Source organism: Haemorhous mexicanus, chromosome 2 (assembly GCF_027477595.1).
Source record: "Haemorhous mexicanus isolate bHaeMex1 chromosome 2, bHaeMex1.pri, whole genome shotgun sequence".
NCBI classification, from domain to species: Eukaryota; Metazoa; Chordata; class Aves; order Passeriformes; family Fringillidae; genus Haemorhous; species Haemorhous mexicanus.
In genome coordinates this window covers 92,514,984-92,527,588 of record NC_082342.1, presented here as the reverse complement: position 1 = coordinate 92,527,588, position 12,605 = coordinate 92,514,984, and positions in this window count along the sequence as shown.

Genomic DNA, 12,605 nt, shown 5'->3' with positions numbered 1-12,605 from the left:
GTTGTTTATAGTTCAAACAACCGACTGATGGCACCCACTTGCACCTTCTTGCTCAACACTGTCTCTATCTCCTCTTTCCCCCTCCTCCTTGCCTTTGAGGTGTTGACACCGTGACAAACTCAGCCCTGGCCTCCCCAGGGAGCAGGGCGAGGTTTTCCAGGCAGTGCTGGGCCATGCATCCCACCTTCCCTGCTCCTCCCGGCTCTTGCCCGCAGCATCCTCTCACACCGCCCCAGGGGTCTGGGGCAGCTCCGGGTGGGAGGCAGGTGGGAGATGTCCCTCCACCGCTGCAGGGGGTGTCTGCCAAACCACAGGTCTGGTGCCCAGATAGGTACCAGTGAGGCAGAGGGACACAGAGCACCCTGGAAAGAGAGTGAGCAAGAATGGGCAGAAAACAGAGGTGTGGTATGGAGACAAGTGAGAAATGGGGAGTAATCAATTACTTCAGGGCACCTCTGAGAAAGAGGTTGGGAGGGTGACAGGTATAAAACTGATGCCTGTGGATCACCCTTGTCATCTGCCAGGCATGAGAAAGCCCTTTTCTCCTCCCGTATGTCTCATCCATGGTGACTCCTCAAAGCTAACCTGTGTCAAAATAAGCCCCTGATGATGGTAACAATTGCCTTTGAAAAAGTTTAAAAGAGAAAAACAATACACATTTTTATTTGGGGCGGCGGCGGGGCTGGTATTCCGGGGAGTACTACTAGGCTCCAGGCTATCACCAGTCCCAATTCTCAAGAGAAAACTTTGTGTTTCATTTCACGTGAGAAATAAGAATGAGCTCGTTCTCATTTCAGAGGGTTTGCTGGGATGCCCCTTTCCCTCCTCCAGCATCTGAAACCAAGATCTAAAAATCCCAGAAGCGATGAGGGTGGTGCGCACCGCCCAAGGATAATTCCCAAATTCCTGCCCCCCACACACGCACATCCCACTGAAAGCTGTTGCCTGCAGAGGTTCAATCTCGGGCCACCTAGTGGCACTTCACAGAAATCGGTACTACAGGCAGCTTCAGGATGTGAAGTCCCCAAAAAAGGCAGATTGAGAAGGAGATGCAGCGGCAGCTTAGAATTGAGAAGGAGATGCAGCGGCAGCTTAGAATCGCTCGCTTTGCCGCGGTTGCCCCCAAAGCCCTTTTTGGTGCTGGCGGTGCCATCCTTTGCGGCGCGGAGCAAACGCGGAGCATCTCAGCAGGAGGAGCAGGGATGCAAAGGCATGCAGCCCCCTCTCCTAAAACCTGGCTGGTCTTGGGGCGCAGAGCAAACGCTGAACATCTCAGCAGGAGGAGCAGGGGTGCAAAGGCATGCAGCCCCCTCTCCTAAAACCTGGCCTGCCTTGGTTTCCTCTGCTCCGGGCTGAAAGCGCTCGTGCTGCAAGATGAACAGAATCACGCATCATTGCCTTGGATGAACAGAAAGCCCTCTCTCCTGCGTAGTGGATGTACAGGGAATGTGTAGGGGCCTACGTGGGGCTCTGAGCAAAGGACTGGGGTGGGGGGAAAGGTTTTAGGGAAGGGGGAGCATGTCGGGTGCCATATCCCTGCAGGCACTGCTGGGGGGGAAGTGGAAGTCAGTGAAAAGGAAGTCCAGGCAGCCCCAGGGTATTTCCTAGAGTCATAAAATGCTGTGGAATGGACATCTGAGTCTGGAAGTAGCCAGCTTGCATTACTAAGTTCTGAAACATGTGAAGCAAAATTAAATTAATCATTCTGAGTGCTGTCCTTTGTATTGTGTCATCATGCTTGACTAGTTCTTTTTTTCTTCTGCTTTCTTGAGAGGGAAACCCAAATCTGCAAAAATCATAATTAATTCTCCCTAAAATCAGCAGCCCCCCACAAAAGGCAGATCTTCAAATTTCTTTTGTGTTTAACATTCCATAGCTAGGAAGCTGCAAATACTCGTTTTGCATGAGAAGATGCTAAGAATCTCCCAAAGCCATTGCTTGCCAGAGCTAGGAGTTAATAAGAACAACAAATGTCAATGGTTTACAGTAAAATCATGGATATTCACAGTGTTAATACAGGTAACTTTTGAATTAGTTTCAGTCTTCTCAAAGCCAAAGTTTTCTTTTTTCTTTTCTTTCCTTTGTTTGTATGTTTCACTGTTATTGTCTCTGCAGAACATAACCCAAAATATCAAAAAGCCAACCAAGAGTCTGGTTTAGAGGGCAAAATACATAATATGTAGAGGCAAAGATATGGCAAGAATGTGATGGTTGGGCATATCAATCATTTCTATGGCAACAGAGGAGGATGTAACAATACTGTAGAACTGAGCAGAGGAGATTGGGCAAAAAGAGATCATTATTTTACAGTACCAATATTTTCATTTACTTGGAGAGATAGAATCACAGAATGCAGAAAACCATATGGGATCTATCCCAAATCATTATTTATAATTCCACATTAACAGTTTACAGAAGCAAAAAATATATTGTATACAATGAGTGTGTCCCTGTTCTTCCAGGGAGTGTTTGTAAATCCATATGACTGTAAACAAAGGATGTGTTTTGTGAGAGTGTATGTAATACTCTTGGAGTGTGTGATTGCATGTACAGACACAGTGACTGAACTTTAAATATCCACAGAGCTTTTGCCTTTCTATACCTTTCAGATGAAAATCATAATTTTTAACACAAAGAGTGATAATTTTAATATTTTTCTCATAAATATTTTTTTTTTCTCCTTTTAGTCACCATGGGTGGGATTTAACTTGCCTAAATTATAGTGCCTGAATGTGAGATACAGCTTAAACTCCAGTGGTAAACAAGGAAGACCAAGCCCATACAGTTGGTTGAGTCTAGCAAGCTACTTTCATCCTGAGTTTGGTCCCAACATTTGGTCAGCCAAATTGTTCTCCAGACTCCACTAACTATATGGTCTTATGATCCTTCCTGCCTGTACCAAGAGCTTAGACACCTTGCTGTCAGGCAGACACTCAGGCTTTAGACACCTGAGGTGCAGTCCAGCTGCCTGCCCATTGATGTCTGACACCTTTTCAGACCCCCGTTGGTTGTTGTGAAATCCCTGGGGGCTGGTGCCAGACCTGTGTGAGACTACTGGAGCATCAGCTCCCCACTAAGTGAGACAACACCACCAAATGGCATTAGAGCTGAGGTGATTGGATCAAGCCCTTCAGAAGTAGCAGCAGGCAAGGAGTCGGGTGTGAAGTCAATGTGGGGAGTCCAGGGAGCGACTCTGGATCAGCAGGGGATAGGGCAGAGGGGACAGGGACAGCTACAACATAGCTGGGGCAAGGGCTGGGCACCAGGGCCTGAGCTCACATACAGCCCCTGCCACAGGGGGCACAGGGTACAGGTCTGGCGGTCCTGTGGGAAGCTAGTCAGGGCAATTACTCCAACACCCTAAAATCAGGGTGAGATGAATCTGCACTTTGGATGTTCACAATGAAGATATCTGCATTTGAGCCTGTCATCCACACTTCTTTTTCAGTAGCTGGAAAGAAACAGGAAGTTCTGTAATCTATTGTGAAGATCCGCTATCAAAAGAAATTACTCCCTGAAAACACCTATATCCCTCCTTTGACCACAGAGGGAATCTCAGTGCAGATGGGTTTGCTGTAAAATGGGTCAGAAGCACCCTTCTAGATGTAGCTCTAAGATCCAGAATGAGCGCAGATTGCAGTGCTTATGTCATCAGAGATGAGATAAAATGTACACGGATGTAGCCCCACAATGTGGAGCCTTCCTATCCATTCACAGGCATTATCTCTATCATGATATTGGAGGTAATATCAACATTAGTTGTTTAGATTAAACACTGATGATGTCACAAAAATATTTCTTGGCTGAGCCCTTAAAGGTTATTCTGATTCCTATCCGGAGGACAGAGAAAGTGCATATTACCCCTCACAGCTGTTCCCCATGGCTCTATCCTTGCTGTTAATTCTCTTTAGCCGTCTCTGCATGGTAAGCACATGTTGAAATATTATTATCTTTAATTTTAGAGCAGGGTCAGGCACGGAGCAAATACCAATTCACACACAAAACAGAGATGTGTATTAGGGATGATAAGCAGTAGGCTGACAGCTTTGTTCTTCAGCTCTCGCTCTGCGGGAGAGCACAGACCTCCTCCCATTGCCCAGACAGCTTCCACACCTGACCTTGTAAGAAGGCAATGCAGCCCCATATTCCTTTTCTCAAATAGGCAGTAATTAGTCTTGCACACAGCGGTAACTTTCATGATTCTGACATCTCCCTAACAGAAGTGGAAACAAAAACATGAGCTTCCCGAAGGTTGTCTCTTCTCTTGGAGAAAGCCAGACACAACTGTTTTGAATTAAGCCTCCCACACAAGGCCAGAGATGGTGCTGGAAGTCTCCTGCACACCTACGTAGAAACACATACTATAATACAGTGTAGATCATAGAATAATTCAGTTTGGAAAGGACCTGTCTGGGTGCCGTCCATCCATCTGGGCCACCCCTTCACTGGAATGTGGCTGTCTCAGAACATGTTGCTCAGGGCCTTGGATAGCTGTGTTATCAGCATCTCTAAGGACAGGGGTTCCCAAATAAGAATCAGTCCCCCCCACCCCCCAACGAGGTTTGGTTTTCTTTTTATCTGATTTGGATTGCCTTTGTTGCAAACTCTGCCAGCTGCCTCTTGATTTGATCTTGACCTTCATTGTAGCTTCTCACAGTATCCTTGGAGCCAAACTGCTGAAACAAATGAGCAGAGTGCATGGTGGGTGGAAAGCTGGCTGCGTTAAAGCTGGCTCCATTGCTGAGCCTAAAGACTTGTGGTCAGAGGTACAAAGTTCCACGGGTGGCTGGCACATTGCTAGTGGCCCCCCTCAGAGGTCAGCGCTGGGGCCAGTACTGCTTAACATCTTTGTGATGAGCATTGCTCTCCCCTTGTTCACAGTCTGCCACTGCAGCACAGAAGGCAGGCAGGGTGGGCAGGCAGGACCTGTCCTTGCTAAGCCCAGGCTGGCTGTTCCCAGTTATCTGTTCCTCGTGTGTCCAGTCACAGCTTCCAGGAGATATGTTTGTAATGGTTAGGCCAAGTAGCCTGCAGTTCCTTGGATCATTTGCAAGGCCTCCTTGGAGGCCTTCCCCAATGAGCACAGCCTTCCAAAGATGGCAGGGAGCCATAGCTGTCTCTCTCAGCACCTTTGGATGCATCCCGAGTCCCACGGACTCCTGTCCTGCCTGTCTGCAGGCCACGTGCATTTAAATCAAAGCATGGCCACCTATAATTTGATATTCCACAGCCAGTGCCAGGAAGTGCAATCTTTTAGCTGTGTTTTTCTAGAGAACTATTCATGTGTTTGCAATTTTGGCTGGGAGATTAAACAGGAAACCTTTCTGGTCTCCATACCACTGCTTCGCAACTGAAAGTGGCACTGTCTGCAGAGAGATACAAATCAAGCTTTTCTTTCCTAAAAAGACTTGCAAACACCATCCACACCACCTTTAGAAACTCTTAAAGGAAGTCCTTAAAGGAAACTTTCAATCCTTCCTCATAAATGTCTCCAAAACCAACACAACACTCCCCAGAGAATCAGGAACTGGAAAGCAGGTCTGAAAGCTTTGCTGTTCTTTTCTTCCTTCACACTTTCTGCTACTGTAAATAACATACTTGTTGTATTGAATCCTGCTTCTTCCTCAGCAGCAAAGGGTAGGATGTCTGCTGGCCAAAGTGGCTGCAGGCTTCCACATCTGAGGATGCTGAGTGGATCCCTTCACAGCTGACCTATGGAAGCAGCTTTCCTACCTTTCTTCAGAAGACAGACTTCTAAAACAGGTCAGATGTTTCTCACAGGTACTGTTAGTTGAGATGGATGCTGCCTGGAATGCATGTTAAAAAGTGGCACAGGTCTCTAGAAGTGTGTGTCTGGCCCCTAGACTGCCCCTCCAACTAAACTCTGAGTCACCAGACAGGGCCTGCTAGAAATACTATATCTTTGGACATTGTTAAACCAACCTGGAGGGAAGCAAATTCTAATTCTTTCCTGAAAGCACCAAGCCATCAGTACCAAAACCAAGACCAAGTTGTTAGCCTGACTACCTCAGATGATTTTGAAGACAATGCTGATTTCTTAGAAGCTGCAAACTTGCAAAAAGGTTTTGTGTGAAAATACGTTTTTTGTGCTAGCTGTGTCCTCATGCCAACTGTCAGAACATTCCACTGTACACTAGAAGTTCTCTCTTTCACTGCTCGCATATGGTGATTTAGTTAGAAAGTAAGTGTAAAAACTGTGGGTGCCTATATCTCCATAGGCTTAGCACAGGAGAGAAGACAGTAAGGAATCCAACCCCTTGCTCCCAACAAACATGTTGAGAAGTTGAATGCAGGGATTAGCCTAGATACTCCCTACAACATTGCATCAACGTCATGTTTGCATAGTTACTCCCAGTCCCAAAACAAACAGTAAGGAAATAGTGAATCAGATCACAGAGGTTTCCAGAAACCTGAGCAGACAGACTGACTGAGGTGCTTGTGCAATGAATAAAAGACTGTCACTTCTCCCCAGCCAAACTCACTCTGGAGTAATTTACTCAGTGTTGCATGAAGCACCTGTAGTTTCAACACTGGGATTTTTATTATTCTGCTGTAGGGTTGAAGTTGAAAAAGTATTCTCTCCTCTGAACCGTACATTCAAGGAGGGTTTTTGCTTCAAGACAGATAATTCCACGATTAACTGAAACCTGTGCTTTCTCAGCTGAGCCATGTCTGCATTCCTAATTCATTGTAGGTTAAACTCTGTAATCCTGATTTGGGTTGTCTGTTAGAAATAAATAGGATTTCCTCAGAGAAGGTATTGATAAAAGATGCAGGTCTAGAACCAGCTATACTAGACAGTGAAGTGTTTATTGAATTAGCAAGTATTATTGAATAATTATTATTGAATGACAAGTATTTTGAGGGGAATTAAATTTGTTTTAAATCATAATAAGCAAAAAGATAAAAAGATATGTGAAAATATTAAAGCCAGAAACGTAAATATTTTTCAGTTCATGAAATTGCTTAAGATATCCTTGTGTTTACTTCATGGCTTTTAATCAGCTATTGTCAGAGGGCTATAATCTGTGCAGCCCCAACTTTTTATTTACATATTTATTCTCTAGTGGATCAAACACAATGGATTCAGCAGCTCCCATTTTTCCACCGAAGTTAAGTCTAGAGAAAGCAAAAGCAACTGGAATCTGTACCTTTCAGGTATGAGACACTTCCTCTAAAATTAAAGAGAAAACAAAAAACAAACAAAAAGAACCCCCTTTATCTCTATGCCGAGATAAATCTATCTGCGAAGGTAACGCGCGTAATGAGAGAGGAAAAGGTGCCAGTAGACAGGTGTGACCTGGCTTTCATTAGCCATATCTTTATCTAACTGGGTGGAGACACAAAAGAAACAAAATCTTTCCATTTAGCTGTGTCATTATGGGGTGAGGCACCCTGGCTTTGGTGCACTGAAACTCTGACAGTGGGTACAGTCATGCTCTCCCACTCCAGTTGCTACATCTCTTTCCCAGCCTCTCAAATGTCACCACTTTCCCCAGATTTTCTCATCACTGCAAAGTGGTTATGTGTCCAAAAAGCACATCTCTATATCCTCCCAGCACCCCAGCCCATTAGTGGTACCACAATTCACGGCTCCCGTTTTTCCCTTTGTCCCATTTGGTCCTCTGAGGATCTGGGCAGTTCGATTCAACAGGGAAAATGTGGATCCCAGATAGGTACTTGCTACACCCACTGGCTGCAGAAGAACTTGCACCTGCAGTACTAAATGATGATTTACTCAAAAGAATTTAACAAGACAGCTGGTCATGTAATATACACAGACAGAAAATATGCCCAATAATCGTTTCAGAAAGAGAAAATTTGAAAAAGAGCTTATTTCAGAAAGAGGGTATTTCAGAAAAAGAGCTTGTACCTCTTTTCAAGGAGCAAATAAAACATTTAGGTGCACTGCAAGTAAAACCACAGAATTTCATTAACTGCAACTTCTGAGATAGCATAATGGTTTTTCTATTGGTGATTAGAAGGTATTCTGCAAATGCTTCATTAATTTAGCATAAATTACCTGCAGAAATTCAAAGAAAGAAAGACAATGGTGTGCAAGTCACCAGTTGTCAGGAGGAAAGCTTTAGTCCAAAAAGCATGCAGCCAAAAAGCATGTTGCTTACTGCTCAACATGAGCTGAGAGTCAAAGCCAATAGCTTGCAGACATCAAATATTTTGCAAACATCAAATAAAATATCTCACAAAGAAAACATAATTTGAATATTGTTTCAAAATATTTGGTTAATACTTTGAAATGTTTCTATTCAAAGGCAACTATCTATTCAGGTCCAGCATAAGTATTATTTTTCTCTGTTTCTAACAAAAGAGTACAAAAATTCTAACACTTAATATATTTAGCAAAGCTAATGCTGTTGCTGGAAGCAGCACAAAGGACATAAGTCTTCACTGTGCTATCCAGGGATTAAACTGGTAAGAGTATTTTTAACAGAGCCACAGAGCAGAAACAAGAGAGGCACTTATTGCATGGAGGTTCTGCTTCTGAATAAAGGCTTGCTCTCTGTGGAGTAGTTTGTGGTGTCAGGGTGAGACCTCACACAGTAGGATGTCCATCCCTTACCTGAGTGACTGCTGGAGTGCTGGGAGGATCTAAGCCTGGTGCACCTCCTACAACACAGCCTGGCTTGTTGGGTCAGTACCAACAGCTCAGGACACCTTTCTGTGGTACACAGCTGGGTTTACCCATACCTGTGATGATTTCTTGACACCTCTTCCTACAGCTCCCTTAGTGCACCCAACCTGCTGCAAATGCGTTTTTATGAATCACTCCCTGAAGCTTTCAGGTGTCACAGAAGGGTCACAGTAGCAGAAAACAGGAACCATATAACTCACATCAGTTTACCTTTGTCAGCCCAACAGAGCTGAGACCCATCCCAAATCCTCCTGCATTTCACAGTCCTCAGAGAGCCTGGGGCAAGATGGGCAAAGTGGAGAGGAGCACTCAGGACACAGCACGTTGTCTGTGTTTGTGTCTAAGCTGCCTGCTGCAGTGAGAGCTCCTGCACTGACTTTAATGGCACTTTCATATGACTCTGTAGGACATGTGGGCTAACTCTAAATCCCAGATTACAACTCTGCAGGACTGCCTCTAATGTCTCCCCCTCCCCCTCAAGAATCTCCCCCTACAGCTGATAGTAAGGGTCCTTACCAGTAATGGTATCTGGGCAGCTGCAGCCTAAAACTAACCCTCTGCTGGCACTCAGGAGGGATTTTCAATAACCTGGAACACAGCTTGATTTTTCTATGTATAAATACTGGATGCAGCAATGTGATTAATGGCATTGTCTCCTGTCGTGAAACAGGGAAGTTTGATCCAGAGCCAGTGCTGGGAGGCAAGGGGAGATGAAGATTAGGCAAGGATAAGGGTGATTATGGCTCCTTTTCCCCTGAGCTTGCAGGTCTCACCACGCACCACTCAGGTCTCAGCTCTTTTTTTAGGCTTTGCAAGTCATGTTAGTCCAGCCCAGTGTTTGTGGTTGGAGGTGATGGTACAAGAGATATTACAGAGAGGAGCTACAGAGAAAAGCCCTCAGGAAATCTCAGTCCCAAGTGAATTGTTTAAAAAACTTTTGATGACATTTTTCTACCATAGATCAGGCTGCCCACATCTGATGCCATAGAAGAGAAAGAGCATGTCACAGCAATCGCCTTGAGACAGATTGTCACACCAAGGACTGTCCTTCCCAGACTAGCAATGTGGCATGCCCTCTGGTGAGAAACTGGTGGAATAAAACAGAAAAATCCCCAGATTTTGTAGCCCTCCAGGATTCACTAGCCCACTGTTAGAAGCAGTGATATTTTTCCCATTTGGTGGAAGATTCAAGACCAGGCTCTTTCTAAGCCCTTCAGCTGAGCTTGCATGGTAGGTGGCTATTTCAGACGTTTATGTGGCTCCCTCCCTGGGACTCTGCATCCTCCTAGTTCACTGATCTTTCCCACAGGATCTGCTGAGCCACTGGCTTCTCTGCAGCCTATGTACAAAGAGCTTTCCACCAACCAGGTTCTCCACTTTCTGTGTAGAAAGAACATTCTACCTGTTGTCATGTTTCCTTTGCAACAGTCAAGTCCTCCTCTGTTACAAACAACTCCTTTATGTGTTTGCCACACCAGGCAAATGGCTCCCAGTCCCAAAAATGGCTTGGCCTGGCCTAAAGCTTCTTCCTTGGCCACACTGCTTACTGGTGATGTGGGGGAAGCTGGAATACAACATGATAAAACTTGTTTGCCAGAGTTGCCAAAGGTGAGTCTGTTTTGCTTCCTTGTTTGCAGCACCTTGACAAGGTCAAGTGGAAGCATCTGGCAATGAGTGAGTGACTCACTCAAGGCTGCCTTGTGAGTCAGCACTGCAGGCTGGCAGGGCTCAGGAATGCTGATGGCTGGGTCTCCTGTTTTCCCTGTGGTTGCCCTAGCAAAGCTCTCATCAGTGAGTACAGAATGGAAATGTCTCCCATAATGAGGATTTCCCACTGCAATTCTTGGCAAAGCTGAATTGCTGCAGATTTACGAGCTTCCATTCAGATCTTCTCTAATTCCTCTTTTGAAACTCCATTACCTCCATCTGTGTTGCCTTTTGCATCTATCAGCCATTTTTACTTGATGGGCTGTTTTTGTGTTTGTTTTGTTTCTTGCAAACTCTGATAGAATTTCGCCAGCTGAATTTTGTAGACTCCTTCATTATTCACATCTTGTGTGCAAACAAATGCAGCCTGTACAAGGAAAAGATACAAATCAGCATAATTTTGTTTTTCTAAGAAAGCAGAGAAGTTCTGAGCTCTACCCAAATCAAAGCGGTTTCATTGCTAAAAGAAGTATTAGCTAACAAAGATGACAGTACTACAGCAAAAAAGATTCAGAAGCATTGCCCAGAAATTTTCTTCCAGCCCCAGAACTGATTATTTTGCAGCTTTCCTTTCAATGGTGTTCAGTGGCTGTGGGTCAAATTCAGTCTGATGTTGAAGAGTGGCCAAATTCAAACCTTAATTTTTTTCCCCCATAATTAAGGGGAGGGAGTTAGCAGGGCTTGTCAACAGAGCTTTAAACCAGACTTGAAGGGAGAGTGGGATAATGCCAGGCTTGCCTGTGACAAGCTGTGAGATGACACACCAAGGTGAGAGGGACAGAGGGCTAGCAAGGGCCCTCAGCCCCTTGCTCTGAGAGAGTCCCACACCTGGGTCATGGCAATCCCTGGGACCAACACAGCCTGGGGGGAGAAGGGCTTGAGAGCAACCCTGCAGAGCAGGACTGTGGGTGCTGCTGGATGAAAAGCAGGACATGACTTGGCAATGAGCACTCACAGCCCAGAAAGCCAGACGTGTCCTGGGCTGCACCCAGAGCAGCGTGGGCAGCAGGGCTAGGGAGGGATTCTGCCCCTCTGCCCTGCTCTGGTGAGAGCCCACCTGGAACCCTACATCCTGCTCTGGGGTCCCAGCACAGGGAGGACATGGACCTGTTGGAATAGGTCCAAAGGAGGGCCACCAAACGATCAGATGGCTGGAGCACCTCTCCTAAGAAGAGAGAGTTGGGGTTGTGCTGCCTGGAGAAGAGAAAGCTTCCGTAAGACCTTATTACAGCCTTTCAGTACTTAAAGAGGGCCCACAAGACAGACGGGGACAAATCTTTTAGGCTTTTTGCACAGGACAAGAGGTCAAAACCTTAAACTAAAATAGGGTATATTTAGACTAGATTTAAGGAAGAAAATTTTTACAATTAAGGTGCTGAAACACCTTCAATTGGAACAGGTTGCTCAGAGAGGAAGCAGAAGCTCTATCATTCAAAATATTCAAGGTCAAGTTGGATGGGGCTTTGGGCAACCTGATCTAGTTGAAGATGCCCTGTCTCATTGGATGGGGTTATACTAGAAGACCTTAAAGGTCTCTTCCATCTTAAACTATTCTGTGATTCTACAACTCTGCAATTCCTGGAGGCCTTTGTGTTCCCTCCAGAGTGATCAAAGAGAGTTTGCAGAGGAACAGTGGGTAATAATTTTGTCTTTACAGATCATGTGGTTTGGGCAAGATGGATGAGTAAGTATGTAGACAGACATCCTCACAAAGAAGCACCATCCAGGATCATTCTCAGCCTGTTGGGCTAGAGGACATGGAGTTTAGCCCATGCCTGTTGTATTCAACCACCTCAACTTCTTAAACACAGTATCTACTGAGAAGAGGGCCTTAATTGTGCCAGCTGCTAAATCCCTTGGAATAGCATTAGCCACCATGGGCCAAACCCTCAGGCCAGCACCTTTCAGCAAATGAGGTGTGTTGATCACCAGGGGCCAGCAGCTGGGAGAGCCCCTGTCACTAATGAATTAATACAGGAGGAGGGGAAGTTCCACTAAACACTAGACTCAGTTGTGCACTGGGCTAGCACGTTATACAGTGCTCAGGGCTTGTACTCATCCCTTCCATAGAGGTTAGTGCCTTCTCCTCTGCACCAGCTGAATTGCTTGCACCATTCGAGGGCTAAATTGGATCGTTTCACTGAGAGCACTGATCACAATAAGCACGTGTGATAGCACACCCAAAAGGGCAGTGACCCGAAGTGTGATGGTGCAGGTGAGGGCT